The 15,936-nt window shown below is 38.3% G+C and overlaps 1 long non-coding RNA gene across 1 annotated transcript; it reads right to left on the bottom strand.

Annotated features, from left to right (window-relative positions):
• Positions 1 to 259: 259 nt before the first annotated feature.
• Positions 260 to 12,941, bottom strand: LOC125963147 (uncharacterized). The gene is made up of 4 exons (XR_007474966.1): positions 12,874 to 12,941; positions 11,303 to 11,361; positions 9,934 to 9,988; positions 260 to 325 (listed from the first exon to the last, which is right to left on the bottom strand). It is a non-coding gene; the product is annotated as an uncharacterized LOC125963147 (long non-coding RNA).
• Between the last annotated feature and the right edge of the window lie 2,995 nt (positions 12,942 to 15,936).

Raw genomic sequence — 15,936 nt, 5'->3', positions numbered from 1 at the left:
GCAGCCAAAAATAAATAAATAAATAAATGAATTTTAAATACGTACATACATACGTACATACATACATACACACCAAACATCACAAGAAGATTTTGGAAACAAAAGTTTGAAGAAAGTGACAAACAAGCTAACCTTCCATTCCAAAATGTGTCACCGTTTCACAACCTAGAAAAAAGATAAATATGTCCCTGGAATACTTAAAATTTCAATTTAACTATATCCTCACTCACAAATTTTGACAATCCAATCAGACACTTACCTGATGATGTAAGACTACTACTGGGTCCAAAGCAAGCCTTCCCATAGTAGATAAGAGGGATTCTTTCTGTTAACCAAACAAGCAACTTAACTTACAACATGATTAAAGAGAATATGCAAATGGTCCCAAACTGTTTCCCATTTCTCCTAATGGTAAACAAATCCTCTGACACATAAAAAATTTAGAACTCAACTAATTGAGTGTGACATAAAATGTTTCACCTGTGAGGTAGCCTTAAAGAGTAATCAGTTTTATGGAATCTAAGCCTGACTTTAACTAGCCTCAAAAATCCAACCTTCATATAGTAATTTAAGTATCTAAGATATAATTTCTGTCCTGTGGTCCTAAAAATAAGTAGTTAAATATGAAACTTTTTGGCATAACTTAGTAATAGAGACATCTCTGTTTTCATCCTGTTTCCAACTTGGTGATAATATTTTTCTGTTTCCTTTAGACGTAGGATATTCAGGCCATGATTTATTTTAATGAAATTCAGAGAACAGAATTTCCACATAAAACACTGCCAACATACCTCTATATCCTTAACTTAGGGATCCTTGTTGCTCGCCATATGACTTGGCCACTCCATGATAACAAATTAGACAGCAAAAGCACTTAGAGTTTTACATTAACTCTTCGCACTTTGCAGACTCCAGGGGACCATTTAAGTACTGCAGGACTACTGTATATAAAATAGATAACTAAAAAGAACCTACTGTATAGCACAAGGAACTCTACTTACTTCTCTGTAATGACCTATATGGAAAAAGAATCTAGAAAAGAGTGGATATATGTACAACTGATTCACTTTGCTGTATGGCAGAAACTAACACAACATTGTAAATCAACTATACTCCAAGAAAAATTAATTTAAAAAATAAAGTACTGTGGAAGGTGGGGTGGGAGACAAATGAATTGTGAAGTTACTTGCCTGTAGCCCTCCTCCTGTCACTGGGATCACCTTTCCGCTAAAGGCTCAACTAGTCCCAGGCTTTGAGATAAATCCTGGCCTTAGTCTTCAGAAATTTAAGGTGCTATAGTTTATCACCGTGACTCAGGATCAAGTCACTCTACACCTCTGGCTCTGTCTGACAGTGTGCCTAATTATAATCTGTGGGTTTTCTTCCATTTTCACAAGATAAGGTTTCTCCCAGTATCATTGATCTAGCAGCTAAGTCCACGACTTGTTCTCTAGTTCCAGAATCCCTGAGAATCTATAGAGGCTAAACAAGACAGATCTTGGTGTGGATCTCAGCTCTACCTCTTGCCAGCGCTCTTACTTTGGGCAAGTTTCTTAGTTTCTCCAAACCCCAGTTTAGAACTGCAGAATAACAGTACTTACCATACAGAAAATGTAGCACAGTGTATGTCACAAAGTAGATGCTGGGTAAATGTTAATCCCCACCACTCACATGTTTTGTGCTGATTTTTCTTTGATAACTGAGCAATTTATCAGAACCTCTGAAACTGGGAATTGGTCTTGCTGCTCTTCCAAATCTATATGCCGGCCCCTGAGCTAAGCCTCTGAAATAAGTCAGCAACATCTGTGTACTCAAATTTCTGACTTTGCCCAACATTGACCTCTTTGGGACTCTTGCTTTTTGAGAGACACATGACTGATATTTTCTTCTCTCCTGATGTTCTTCCAGAACACTATGCTCCATCCTGTCTCAACAGCTCTGTATCATGTGAACTTGGATTTGTACCCCAGTGCCTGCCCCAACTCATTGGACGATTTGACTGAGAAGTGTCTCCAAAATCCTGCTGAGACGATTCACTGGGTCTATCCATGGAATGCCTTCTGAAACTCATATATCACAAGTGCTCTTCACTTTCAAAGCAGAAAAAAAAAAGAAAAAGTAAAACGTAGTGGCTTGACTTTCCCCCAGGTCCCTTCCCTGACTTTGACCCTGAGAGAGCTATTTGGATGAGACAGAATTCCACTATCAAGCTGGTGAAAGAGCCGCTAAATCATTGCCTGATTCCTATTATTTACCAGCATTACGCTAAAAACTCTATATTCATTATTGCAAATGCTCACAACACTGCAAGGTAGCACTGCCCCCCTTTAACAGGTGGGGAAATTGAGGCTCTATAAGGTTAAATAATCTTCTCAAGTTCAGAAACCAGCAAGGAACAGAGCTGGAATATGAACACTTATTTGTTTTATTTCAAAGTCTACAAGGGTTCTTCAAAAATGGTGGATTCCTTTCTCACTCTACCACATTTCCCATCACTACACCATTACATATAAATTAACAGACTACTTCAAAATGTTTTTTAAAATGTTGAAGTTGCCAGAGTAATTTGCTTCTTGATCAAGAAAAATCAGCCCATGAATCTGTATACATATTTCTTTGTCTAACAGCTAGCACTTATTCATCATTTGTATTATGTTTGCCACCATTCAATTTATGTGTATTAACTCATTTAGTCCTATGAGCTAGGTAATATTAACATCATTATTTTATAGTTGAAGAAAACATGCACAGAGAGGTTAAGTAAATTGCCCAGGATCATACTGGCAGAGCTATGATGAGAATCCAGGCAGTCTAGCTACAGAGCCCAAGCTCTTATCATCATGTTTTACTGCCTCTCAACAATCAGAATAACTGTGTAAATTCTCCACTTAACTTTGCATGTATAAGTAACTTAAGGATCTAATCATTCCTTTGATATCTGAAGCTACCAAAAACCATTCGTTGAAAAACAAGGAGTAACATGTTGCTTGTGGCTCATACTCCCTGATTATTCATCACACTTTAGTATCTGATTCTTTTTCTCCATAAAGGTTGAAGACATAAAATTCTTCATGTTACTGTAGAAATCACACTTATCTGAAAAGGGTACGTTTCAGGATAAAGTAGAATCTTTTTCCAGGAAAATAATTTCTCCTTCCATAACAATAAAGAATACTGTTTTACTCCATTTGGGTAACCCTCTTTAGATTCTGGCAGGAATGTAATATACCAAAACTAGAGTTTATCATCTAAAGCCTGCAGTAAAGTCATTTTTAAAAATTTATATACTATATACTCAACAATCTCATATATTATAACTTTCTGGTGTGAACAATAATCAATAAAGCATTTCATTTCTAAAAATCAGCCTTGTTTTGTTTTTCTATTGTATGAGTCAGTGTCTGGCACATGTAAAGTAAAATGAAGAAAATGAGCTTATAAATCACAGTAATCTCCCTGATAATCACTACCCATTTAGTGAAGGGACAATGTGCTCACTACATGAGGCATTCTTATAAAAGACACCAAGCTGCAATTAACGATCTATAGATCTCATTTGCTCTGAAGTAGTAAGTGTTCTGATTCTAATAAATTCTCGATACCTAAGGACCTTATTCTGATTATTTTTATCTCATGTTTTTTGCCCACAGAGAAAGGAAAAGGAAAACGATTTCTCCCCCAATACTAGCTGAGTGCATTCTTTTCTCCCTGTTTCTCCTATATCTAACCCAGAAAGGTATTTCAACCAAAACACTGTCAGAACACATTTCATTTTTTAAAGATTATAATATTCCTCCCAATCTCTTAACTAGAACATTTAACTACTTCAAGAATACCATGATAAATAATGTTTAAAATATCCTTAGCTAATGAAAAATATCCTAAAGTACCTTCTAAATTATACGAGAAAAATGAACGTGATTTACCTTTATTTTGAAATATTTAAATTATGCTATGAAATGTATATTCTGATTTTTCAAGCAAAAGATTACCTATATGCTAAATATTATACATAAACCAGAAGTTAGTTACCCAGAAGATACCATTGCCTGGGCAGAACATGTAAGGTAATGCTTGTTGTTTTATCATTTCTTTTCTTGTAACAAAATTAATATAATTTCACTATTCCTGGCAGGCATTAAGGATTAATAAACGCAAAGAGGAAATATCACCCAAAGACTCAGGTTTGAGATACAGAAGAATGAATCTAAAACAGATTTCAGAATCCAAACACTCATTAAGTTAAATCCAAAGAAAATTCGAATCCACTGTTATTGGGTTTTGTTTCAGTCAAGGGCCCAGAGATAAGGCACTCAGATTAGAATAATGCAAATTGAGTTTAAGAGTTAAATTTTTTTAAAAAGACTTTAATGTTTATAAAGATTTGGCCAGGATGAAGTTCCCATCCTGAGAGTATCCCTCCTTCTCTTAAGCAAGGCTGAGAGAATCTTATGGCTGAAATACAGCATAGGTCACCTTAGTTGTATAAAGTGTTAAAGCCAGTGTCTTTGAACCAAGAATAAAACAAAGACATTCTAGGAACAAAAGGACTCTCTCATCTCAAGTAAGCCCTCAGAGTAGAGGGGTCACTTTGAGAGGTGACCCAAAGACTCAGCTCTTGATGGAGTCTCTAGGTATGCAGATGATGATAATCTGCGCTCAACGATGAGGGTCTCTAACCTAGCACATTACAGCACAGAGCTATGGAAACTGGGGAGAGCAGAATCGTCACACAGGAAGGTAACTCAGTCCCAGCCTGATAAACGTCTACCAAATCCAAGAAGAGAGAAGGGCCACAATCAAATATCTGAGCTGTGCTGAAGGGCAGAAAACCCACTCATGCCACATCAAGAGAACAGATGAGAAGATCAGACCTCAAATATCAAGAAGGCTGGTATGAAAAATCCTTCCTCCAGGGCCTGTGAAGTCAGAATACATTCTTTGTAGAACCCTGAAAGCAGTGGATCACTGAAGGCATTTCTGTTATCATACCCTTCCAATTGCATTAGAAATGCTTCTGCGAAGCAAATCAAAAGAACATATTTTCCATGATTTTGGTGAGAAGTGAACTCATAGCACAGTAAAAGTAATTAAAGCTTTCTGGCTATTTCAATCCCAAACAAAAAACGTACTTTTTCCCTGCCTTCTCAAGCAAAACATTAGTGAAAACTATTTAATCTAGTCTTCATGATGAGATGTCTTCATTCTGAATATCAGCTTAGGTGAGGTGCTATAAAACACAAGGCAGTCTTCTATCTCCTTTTGGATCTCTCTTCTCCCTCTGATATGAAAAATAAATGATCACCTCTTGCTGCTGCCATGTTTTCCTGTCTCTAGCATCCTTCCATTCATCTTCCAGTTTAGACTTTTCTTTGCTGTCTTTAGAGACAGAAACTTGTGAAGAATTGCATATTTAAATACATAAATATCTGAATAAGTGCTAGATGTTTATTGTGATATTTTTACATCTGTTTTCATTATTTATTTGTTTCCTCATTTAAGGATTTTAAAATTCTCACCACCAGCACCACACTCTACAAAGATTTTGATGTAACCTACAAGAATCTGTACAACAAAGTAAGACAAAAAATAAAATTGAGAAATACAGAAACACAGTAATGAGACCAGGTAAAATATAACTTAGAATTGATGGACAAACTCCAAGGAGCAATTCAGGATGCATATATGACACTCATGGGAAACTACACTACAGTTTATAGCACAGAGAAACCAATTTGTACTTGAGCTCATTGGCTGCTAAAGAAAAAGAGGAATTTGGTCTTGTTCCTGATTCATAATTCCCAGAATATTTTTTTACTGCCTTCTAATTTGGGGTCACTGAAGCTACCAGACATCTGACCTCTGTCCTATATTAGAATTGTAGGCTATCTGAGATGAAAGGGACTGAAGACCATCTAACCTAAAGAGCACTGGAGGGAGGGATCAAGTGAGTTTTCAGTCCCACAAAGAATAGGAAAGCCAGTTCTAGAAGCCTGACATCTGGAGGCCTCTACCTAGTTTAGTGGTTTTTCCAATCAGCAACACTGCCACCTCTCTCTACAGTAGAGGAGGAGACCAAGAATCTAAGAGTCTTCTGTTTGAGCCTCCTTAGATTGAAACAACTGTATGTTTAATTTCCTGGTTTACTGGCTATATCAGGGTAAGTTTCAGAAGACAAAAGCTAGGTACAGATTCAGCTGTCATGACTAAAGGTAGCTCCAGGTTCATACTCACAATTAAGAAAAAGTGTAGGGACTTCCCTGGTGGTCCAGTGGTTAAGAATCCGCCTTCCTATGCAGAGGACGTGGGTTTGATCCAGGGTCAGGGAACTAAGATCCCACATGCTGTTCGGCAACTAAGCCCATGCGCCACAACTACTGAGCACAAGAACCACAACTAGAAACCCTGTGTGCCGCAACTACAGAGCCCACGTGCTCTGGAGCCCACGTACCACAACTACAGAGCCCATGTGCTCTGGAGCCCACGTGCCACAACTAGAGAAAAGCCCGCACACTGCAACAAAGAGCCTGCATGCCACAATGAAGAGCCCCTGCGCCACGACGAAAGATCCTACATGCTGCAGCGAAGATCCTGTGTGCCGCAACTAAGGCCCGATGCAGCCAAAAATTAAATAAATAAATATTTTTTTTTAAAAAAAGAAAAAGTGTAAAGTGAGGAGGTAAGACTCATACCTATATTTACAAGAGCCTTCTTAGAGCCAAAAGGGAGACAAAACAGTTCCCAACTCAGGTAACTACAAACTACTTTCATATCATAGTTCCTATTCTATTTAGTAGACGACCTCTCTCCCTCTCCCTCTCCCTCTCTCTCTCTCTCTCTCTCTCTCTCTCTCTCTCTCTCTCTCTCTCTCTCTCACTCTCACTCTCACTCTCTTTCCTCTCCACTGAATTCATCCTTCAGGTCACAAGGAATTATCAGAGACTGGTGAGACAAAAATTCCCAGAACTCACATGGAGCTAGGAATCACTGGTCTTTCCACCAGCCAAAGAAAACAGAGTTCAGAGAATAAAAGGATCACTCAGTAGAGACATCAGAAAGGTCACTCCTTAAAAGTGAGGCTAAATCAGCATCTAGATCTGCCCTTTTAAAAGCTAAAAACAAGCTCTGGAATGATAAAACTGACCCACAAGTGAGCTAACTGTAGAACAAAGCCCAACACTGTCTAAAGGAATACAACTAAATCCAACACTTAACAACATAAACTTCACACTGTCCAGCAGCCAATAAAAAACTACTAGCCCTGTGAAGCAGGAAAATTTGACATATAACCATGAAAATAAATCAGTTAATAAAAAGAGACCAAGATATGACAGAGATGATAGAATTAACAATTATATTAAAATCATAATGGAAAATGTAATCAACACGCTCAAATTTTTTTTTTTATTTTTTTGTTATAAATTTATTTATTTAATTTATTTTTTGGCTGCATTGGGTCTTCATTGCTGCACGTGGGCTTTCTCTAGTTGCGACGCGCGGGGACTATTCTTCGTGGCAGTGCGTGGGCTTCTCATTGCGGTGGCTTCTCCTGTTGCGGAGCACGGGCTCTAGGCGCACGGGCTCAGTAGTTGTGGCTCGCGGGCTCTAGAGCACAGGCTCAGTGTAGTGGCGCACGGGCTTAGCTGCTCTGCGGCACGTGGGATCTTCCCGGACCAGGGCTCGAACCCGTGTCCCCTGCATTGACAGGCGGATTCTTAACCACCGTGCCACCAGGGAAGCCCCTGCGCGCTCAAATTTTTTAAGAAAAACATGAACATAATGAGGAGAGAACAGAAAATATAAATAAAAGTCAAATGAAATTTTTAGAAATGAAATATGTGAAATATGAAATTCATTGACTTAGATTAACATTGGATTAGATACTGCACAAAAAAAGATTAGCAAACTTGAAGACATAACAATAAAAACTAACCAAACTGAAGCACAAGCAGAAAAAAATCTGGAGAAAAATGAAAAGAAACTCAATGACCTATGGAACAATATTAAGCGGTCTAATGTGCTAACTGGAGTCACAGAAAGACAGGAGATAGGAGGAGGAATAGAAAAATTATTTGAAGAAATAATGGCTGAAAAATTTCCTAATTACACAAACTATAAACCCCCAGTACCAAGAATATCAACAAATCCCAAGGAGGATAAACAGAAAGAAAACCACAGAGAGGCATATTATAATCAAATTATTAAAAAGAGAAAATATTAAATGCAGCCAGAGGAAGATGGGGAAAAGGTGTTTTACATACAGAGGAACAAGACTAAGAAACACTGTAGAGTTCCTGTTAGAAACCATTAACGCCTAAAGACAATGGAAATAAAATGTCAACTTAGAACTGTATACCCAGTGAAAATGTCTTTCAAAAATGAAAGTGCGGGACACTTCTGGTTTCAGTTCCAACATGTAAAGAACTTAGGGCTTCCCTGGTGGCGCAGTGGTTAAGAATCCATCTGCCAGTGCAGGGAACACGGGTTTGAGCCCTGGTCCAGGAAGATCCCACATGCTGCGGAACAACTAAGCCTGTGTGCCACAGCTACTGAGCCTGTGCTCTAGAGCCTGTGAGCCACAACGACCAAGCCCACGTGCTGCAACTACTGAAGCCCGTGCGCCTAGAGCCCGTGCTCTGCAACAAGAGAAGCCACCGCGACGAGAAGCCCACGTGCCGCAAGGAAGAGTAGCCCCTGCTCGCCGCAACTAGAGAAAGCCCGCACGCAGCAACAAAGACCCAACACAGCCAAAAATAAAAATTAATTAATTAATTTTAAAAAAAAGAACTTAAAAGATGTCACACCTGTCCTTACAACAAGAATATGCTGGACAAATTGAAAATCAAGACTTTCCTTGGAGCCATCAGAGAATTGAGGTCACAGGGCAAACCACCACCTTGAAATCTGGAGATAGATGCATTCAGAGAGGCATAGCCAAGATCTGCTTACTTGGAGCAGAAGCCGTGGGAGCCATAAACTGGTAGGAACACTTAATGGTAGGGTTGACAAATTGCTGGAGACTAAGCATGGACTAGTGTGAGAGTAAGAAATTTCTGAGGGCCACTTTTTGGGGGACCCCACACCCTCATAGGCTTTACCTCCAGGAAACTGACCAGGTTCTCATAGTGAAGATTCAAGATAGATACACTCATGGCCCTGGCAAGGGAAAGGGAAGAGTAATCACTATGAAACATGCCTTCTCCATAATGAAGGCCTGCTATCCAGAGGAAAAGACTTTTCCAGAGCTTTATCACAATTAGAGGAAGGGAATTTCTCCCACTCCAGCCACTTATATAGCATTGCTGTCTCACCTAAGACAAATTTTTTATAAAAGCTATACCACTGGAGAAAAACAACAGTCACAGCCCAGAGACATAGGCCTACTAAATGATGGAGATTTAATCATACTAATATAGAATCCAAATGTTCTTCAACAGGTGAATGGATAGATAAATTGTGGAATGCCTATGCAGAGGAGTACTACTCAGCAATAAAAAGGAATAAATTACTGATATACGCAACAACACAGATAAATCTAAAAAACTTTATGCTCTGCAAAAGAATCCCAATACAAAAGAGTACATACTGTATGGTTTCATTTACCTGAAACGCTTTTGTTTTAAAGGCAAATCTAATCTATGCTGATAGAAAGCAGATATGCAGTTGTTTGTGGGCATAGATAAGGAATTGACTAGGAAAAAGCTCAAGGAAACATTTTTGGGTCATGGAAATGTTCTAAATCTTGACTGTGGTGGTGGATATATGGGTGTATATATTTGTCAAAACTCATCAAAAATGAACACTTAAAATAGGTGTATTTGGGTGCCAAATCTTTCTTTAAAACTTAGAAATTTTTCTAGTCTACACAGCAAGTGTATTTCGTCTTGCTCCTTCTTGAGCAGAACTAAAAATGTACCCTTCACCGATACTCACCTGACTGATCTCCAGACTTGAAGTCAGCAACCCCATCATTCCATATTCTTCTCTTCTGAAAAGAACAATGGGAATTAATCTTTTGTCATCCCTTGCATTTACTGGCCCTTAAATTATTTTTATATTTACCATCATAAATTAGTATTCATTGAACATTCATAGAATGCTTTGCAACTCCTCTTTTTCTCATGTCATATGAATATATTTAGTGCTTGCCATAATATTATTTTGAATAATTTAATAAATTATTGAAATGAAAAAAATTATTACAATTTCTTTATTTTTAAAAACTGTTCTCGAATTACATAGAGAAAAGCCAAAAGGCAGCTGAGATATTGTTCTTTGTCATATCTTAAAAATGTATTCTTTCACCTCCAAGTTGAACCTCACGGTTTTTGTGAAATAATCTGGCCCTCAACTTCCAAACCTCCACCACAGAAACTTGCTAAACAATATCTTCCTTCCTATCTCTAATTAAAAAGAGAACAAAACCTTGCTCATAAAGCCTTCTTCTTCCCTTGTGAAACCTAAAACTTTTCCTAATGTATTCCCTGATTAATTAGAACAGTGATAGAAAATGTCCCTCAGCTAAAGAAGCAATTTTCTCTACTTGCCATTACATTTATCACTGCTCTACAACATATTTCTCTTTTGCTCACTGACTAGTTATTTAGATGAATACATGTCCCGTATATTGGGCCAGGAGCATCTGATGCTTTTCTACTACTCAGTTTGTACATGACACTTCTTAATGAAGATGGTGATAAACAAAATCAACATAGTCATCCCACATCCTAAAGATAACCACATGCTATGTGCTCTTGAGTCAATCTTGGCTTACCATTAGCTAAACGGATATTAATTCGTAAATGCTGATAAACAGCCTTACTACAGAATTGTGTACAGTATCTCTAGAGAACACAGTATACGTCTAGAGCCTAAGAAAAGAAATGAAAGTAACTCTTTATTCAGTCTGCCAAGGGACTATGGAACCTTGTAATTATCTGACTTTAGATAGAAGAGATACATTGCAATTGGATACACATGAGGGCACAGGTTTATGCCTCAGATGACAGACGGCAGAGGAAAAGCTCTAGAGTGCAAGCTTTCTACCAGACCTTTTTAATTTATTTTCCCCAAACGCATCAAATTTTAATGCTGCCTCTCTGACCCAGTATGTTAGCTTTTTTATGAACTTATGATTAACTAGTACCATAGTAGCAGGAGCTAAATTTTCTTCCATTTAAAACTAAATTTTACTCATAGAAGTTATAACCCCTAAATACTGGGTGAAAGAGACCAAATGAGGAATCAAAGTAGTTTAAAAAGACAAATGAGAACAGAAAATTTAGTCTTGCACTATAATTACCATAGCATCTGGAATTCCATGAGCCAAATCTAGTCAGTTCCAACCCTGGGCAATTCAATCTGAAAAGCAGGGTTCAAGAATTAGCCATATCAACTACAGCCCAGTAGCTTGGTCCCCAAAATTAAGATGATCTCTTCCAGACCATATGGTAATTCATGGCCTTGGACGGAATAGGAACAGTGCTTGTAAGAGTTACATTTACATCCCTTTTATCTAAGGGCTGTAAGATGTAACATTATAATTCAGGTCCTAAATTATGTGGGTAGGATGTGGACTTCCAAATATACGGCCAGGATGTGAGCTTGGCTTTTGGTTGCCCTGGAATGAAAACCAGGGCAAGGTTAAGTTTTCAAACATATGGCAGGGTCCTCTGGCCAGGTAGCTTCAGTCATTTTGAACACCCTCCCTACTCACAATGCACTCTCTGGCTACTGAGAGAAGAATTTGGAAAAAGATTTGTTAAAGTTAATTAACATATACCGATTAAAAAGTTTTCCCTATGGATACCGGTTAAGGGGAAACCAAAGGATGCAACGTGGCACTGGTAAAAGAGAACAGAAGTCCCAAAGAAATTCATCCTCCGCCCACTTTTTTGTTGCTACTTTTCAAGTACATTTTATAGTAACAAATTCATTTTTTAACCAAGCTCAGTCCATTCATTGTCATCAGTACCACTACAACTCATATCTCAACACTTTGTCTTAAAAAAAATAAGTCTTGTACAAGTTAGTAAAAGTTTTAAATTACTTAAGTTCCCTCTCAATAATGGAATAACACCACAATAAATCTCAAACAAGAACTCTGCACCTCTAGAATGTCTAACAAACTTTGGTTTTCTCTTTTAAATTTTTAGCTCATTTTCTCTCATGCTCTACAGGGGAGGGAGGCATGTTGAATGTTCCATAAAAGTAGATTATTCTGGGCTTCCCTGGTGGCACAGTGGTTAAGAATCTGCCTGCCAATGCAGGGGACACGGGTTCGAGCCCTGGTCCAGGAAGATCCCACATGCCGCGGAGCAGCTAAGCCCATGCGCCACAACTACTGAGCCTGTGCTCTAGAGTCCATGCTCCGCAACAAGAGAAGCCACCGCAATGAGAAGGCCGCGCGCTGCAAGGAAGAGTAGCCCCTGCTCTCCACAACTAGAGAAAGCCCGCACACAGCAACGAAGACTCAATGCAGCCAAAAATAAATAAATAAATTTTTTAAAAAGAGATTATCCTGTATTCTCTTACATTATCCCATTTTGCTACAATCTATTCTTTCTTAGAGTTTAAGCACTTGTCCTCAGTACTGTTTAATCTAGAGTTCTATCATTTTCCGATAAATTAAAATATAGTTATTGGAGCATATATGCTGGTAAGTTTCTGAGGGGTAGAGACCTCATATATATGTCTTTGCATCCCTCACTGCACCTAAAAAAGCCCTAAGGAGTGTTAATGAATTGGTAGTTATCTCCCAGTAAGCCTGGAATTTGGCAGTAGTGACAGAAGGGTCACACCCAAATCCCAGATATGGCAAGTGAGGATCCAAGAAATGAAGTGTAATGCAATCAACAATTATTGAGTACTTACTATTTATCAGGCAGAAGGATACAAAGATAAATAAAACATGGCTTCTGTCCTCAAGGACCTCACCATCTAAAAGCAAAAGCAGGGTAAACAATTAGATACTGTGAGACAGTGTTATAAAAACAATGCTTTGGAACTATCATCATTATCATCACCATCATCATCATCACCACTACCGCTTATTGAGTACTAATTATGTACCAGGCTCTATTCTAAGGACTTCAAATGTGTAACTTTAAATTACATGCCCACAACAGCCCTATGAGGTAGGTTAATCCAGGGAAAGATCAAGTCATGTGCTGGCAGTCACATAGCTGATAAGTGGTAGAGCTGGCTTCAGACCCCAGCAGCCTGACCCCAGGAGTCCAAACTCATAACCACTAGACAATAATGCCTCTCCTAACTCCCAGGAGGGTACCATAAATTCTGTTAGATTAGTATGTAAGGTCATACAGAAGGATTTCCAGGGAAGGTGACATTTATTCTGGTTAATCCAGGAAAAATATATGAGTTGAGTTTGTGGTCATCTTTCTAGATTCAAGCAATTTTTTAAATTAACTTTTTATTTTGGAATAATTTTAGACAATACAGATAATAAAGAGAGTTCTCTTATATCCCTCACCCAATTTACCCCTCTGCTAACATCTTACATCTCCATGATATATTTATCAAAACCCAGAAACCAACATTGCATTGGTGCATTGCTATGAACTCAACTCTAGACTTCAGTTTCGCCAGTTTTCCATTAATGTTTTCTGTTCCAGGATCCAATCCAGGATACCACACTGCATTTAGTTGTCATGTCTCCCCAGTTTCTTCTGGCCTGTGACAATTTCTCAGTCTTTCTTTTTCGTGACCTTGACAGCCTTAGGGAGTACTGACCTGGTATCCTGTAAACAGTCCTCTAATCTGGATTTTTCTGATGTTTCTCTCATGATTAGACTGGGGTTAGTGGTTTGAGGAAGAATATCACAGAAGTGAAGTGCCCTTCTCAAGTCATGTCATCTTAGGAAGGGCCTTGACATCACTGGTGATATTAACTTTCCTCACTTGGTTAATGTAGTATTAGCCAGGTTTCTGCACTGTAAAGTTACTATTTGTCCCTTTCTCTAATCTATTCTTTAAGATCAAGTCACTAAGTCTAGACCAAACTTGGGTGGAGTGAGAGATTAATCTCCACTTCCTGGAGAGGGGAGTATGTACATATATTATGACCATCTTGTTTTAAAGCCAATGAAAGTAATAGCCTTGAAAGGCTACAGGGAAAGATTACTGGATTTCAAACTTGTGACGAAACTTCCATGAGCCTCAGTGAAGTCAGGTATAAAGTAGTACTGATCATTTATCTTTGCCTCAGAGTTATTATCAGGATCAAATACTATGCTTCGTAATTCACAAATCCTGAGATAAAAGTTACGGGCCTTATTCCCATAAAATGCACATAATATACACAATTTTTCACCCATTATTAGGGATTCTCACCCCTGAATCTCCAGTGAGAATCCCTGCACTAAACTAGTAGTCCTTAAGTATTAAGTCTGATCATTACTAGAGGCAACACCCTTTCAAGAAGTAAGTTTCCAGGGAAACAAAGCAAAACAGGGATAAATCCAAAACATAAGAAGCCTATTTCACCTCATTGAAACACTAGAGAGAACCACGGAAAGATGTGAGCCCATCAGGGGTTTATTTCACATCCTCACCTAGCTCATCTGATGCCTGATTTGCAAAGCCATGTCATGGTGCAGGCACTCGGGTGGGTCTGGGCAAGTAGGGAGCACACCCGGACTTAAAGACCCTAGTTTTCTTGGTTTCAGCATTTCAGGAAGTGTAGTTGATTTTGAGGCAACCACTGCAGCGTGATTTTTTTAAGCACACATTATTTATAATTTTAAAATCTAACCATTAAAAAAGACCTGTAGGCAGAAATTTTCTGAAACATAAAGAGATTTATTTTAAATTTTTACTTACATGACTGTAGTATTTAATAAAACTGTTCTTTTTCAAATTATTTAAAACACATTAATGCTTATAATTCTTCAGGCTCTGTCCACAGGTGACATGCATATTAAGACTATCTGCTGAAGCGAATGAGTAAATTGCATTTAAATACTAACATTATAGGTCCATTTGTTCTGAAATCTTCCTCCCAAAGATTCCTCCACCCTCTCGCCTCCCTCTTCCAAGCCAAGAAGGTCACTCATTCTTACTGTAGTGCAGAATTATACTTTTGTTTTAGATGTTACTGTTAGTCATCGCATTAGTCATTTTCAACTTCCTTGAAGCAATATTGAAGCCTTCTTTGCGAACTCCATTACCTGCTATGACTAGAGCTGAAATCATCCTTTTCCACTTCTGGGTCTGCCAAACTCTCAGCCCAATGACTTAAAGGATGTGTGTGTGAAATGGGGTGTGCCCAGAGGAAAGAAAATAGCACATAGAAACAAGTGACAACAGTATATTATTGCATCTCTGCTGAGCATAATCCCTCATCAGGAAATTTTCTTTCCTCTGCACAATTTTCTCAGTGGTTAAGCTACTTTTTTGCAAAATTAAATAAGAGTTATAAAAAAAAAAACACCTGAGAGGTTCAGAGAGCAGCAAGGGATGGGTATTGTGGCTCATAGTAGCCTTTTTTTTTTTTAAGAAGAAAAAAACTCATCTCTGTAACTCTCCTTCCTATGCCCCCAAAACAATATGATTGTTTCAGGGGATATAATTTTACATTTCAATTTCTTCCCAACACATGATGGAAAAAATTGCAAAACGGGAGCCTGAAACCAGAAAGTCATGAAGAGCTTTGTGTGTGTTTTGGAGGGAAGCGGGGAGCATGAACAGAAAGGAAGCAGAAACCCGTTGTGCTACTCTGGTCCGCAGCCAAACCACCCCACTTACTCCTGCTTCTGGTGCCTCAGGGAGTTTGTTTTTCAAGCTTTTTATGGCAAGGAGAGAAAAATGTATTGGGAAATGGGGAAAAAATTCTGGTCCTAAAAATGATATTATTTAGTTCTATCCCTGTAATCTATGACACAAAAGATGAAGGCATGCAGTCGACTTTTTAAAAAA

Source organism: Orcinus orca, chromosome X, assembly GCF_937001465.1.
Source record: "Orcinus orca chromosome X, mOrcOrc1.1, whole genome shotgun sequence".
In the NCBI taxonomy this organism is placed as follows: domain Eukaryota; kingdom Metazoa; phylum Chordata; class Mammalia; order Artiodactyla; family Delphinidae; genus Orcinus; species Orcinus orca.
Note: the sequence above shows the minus strand (reverse complement) of the source record. Positions and strands in the feature narration are given on the sequence as shown.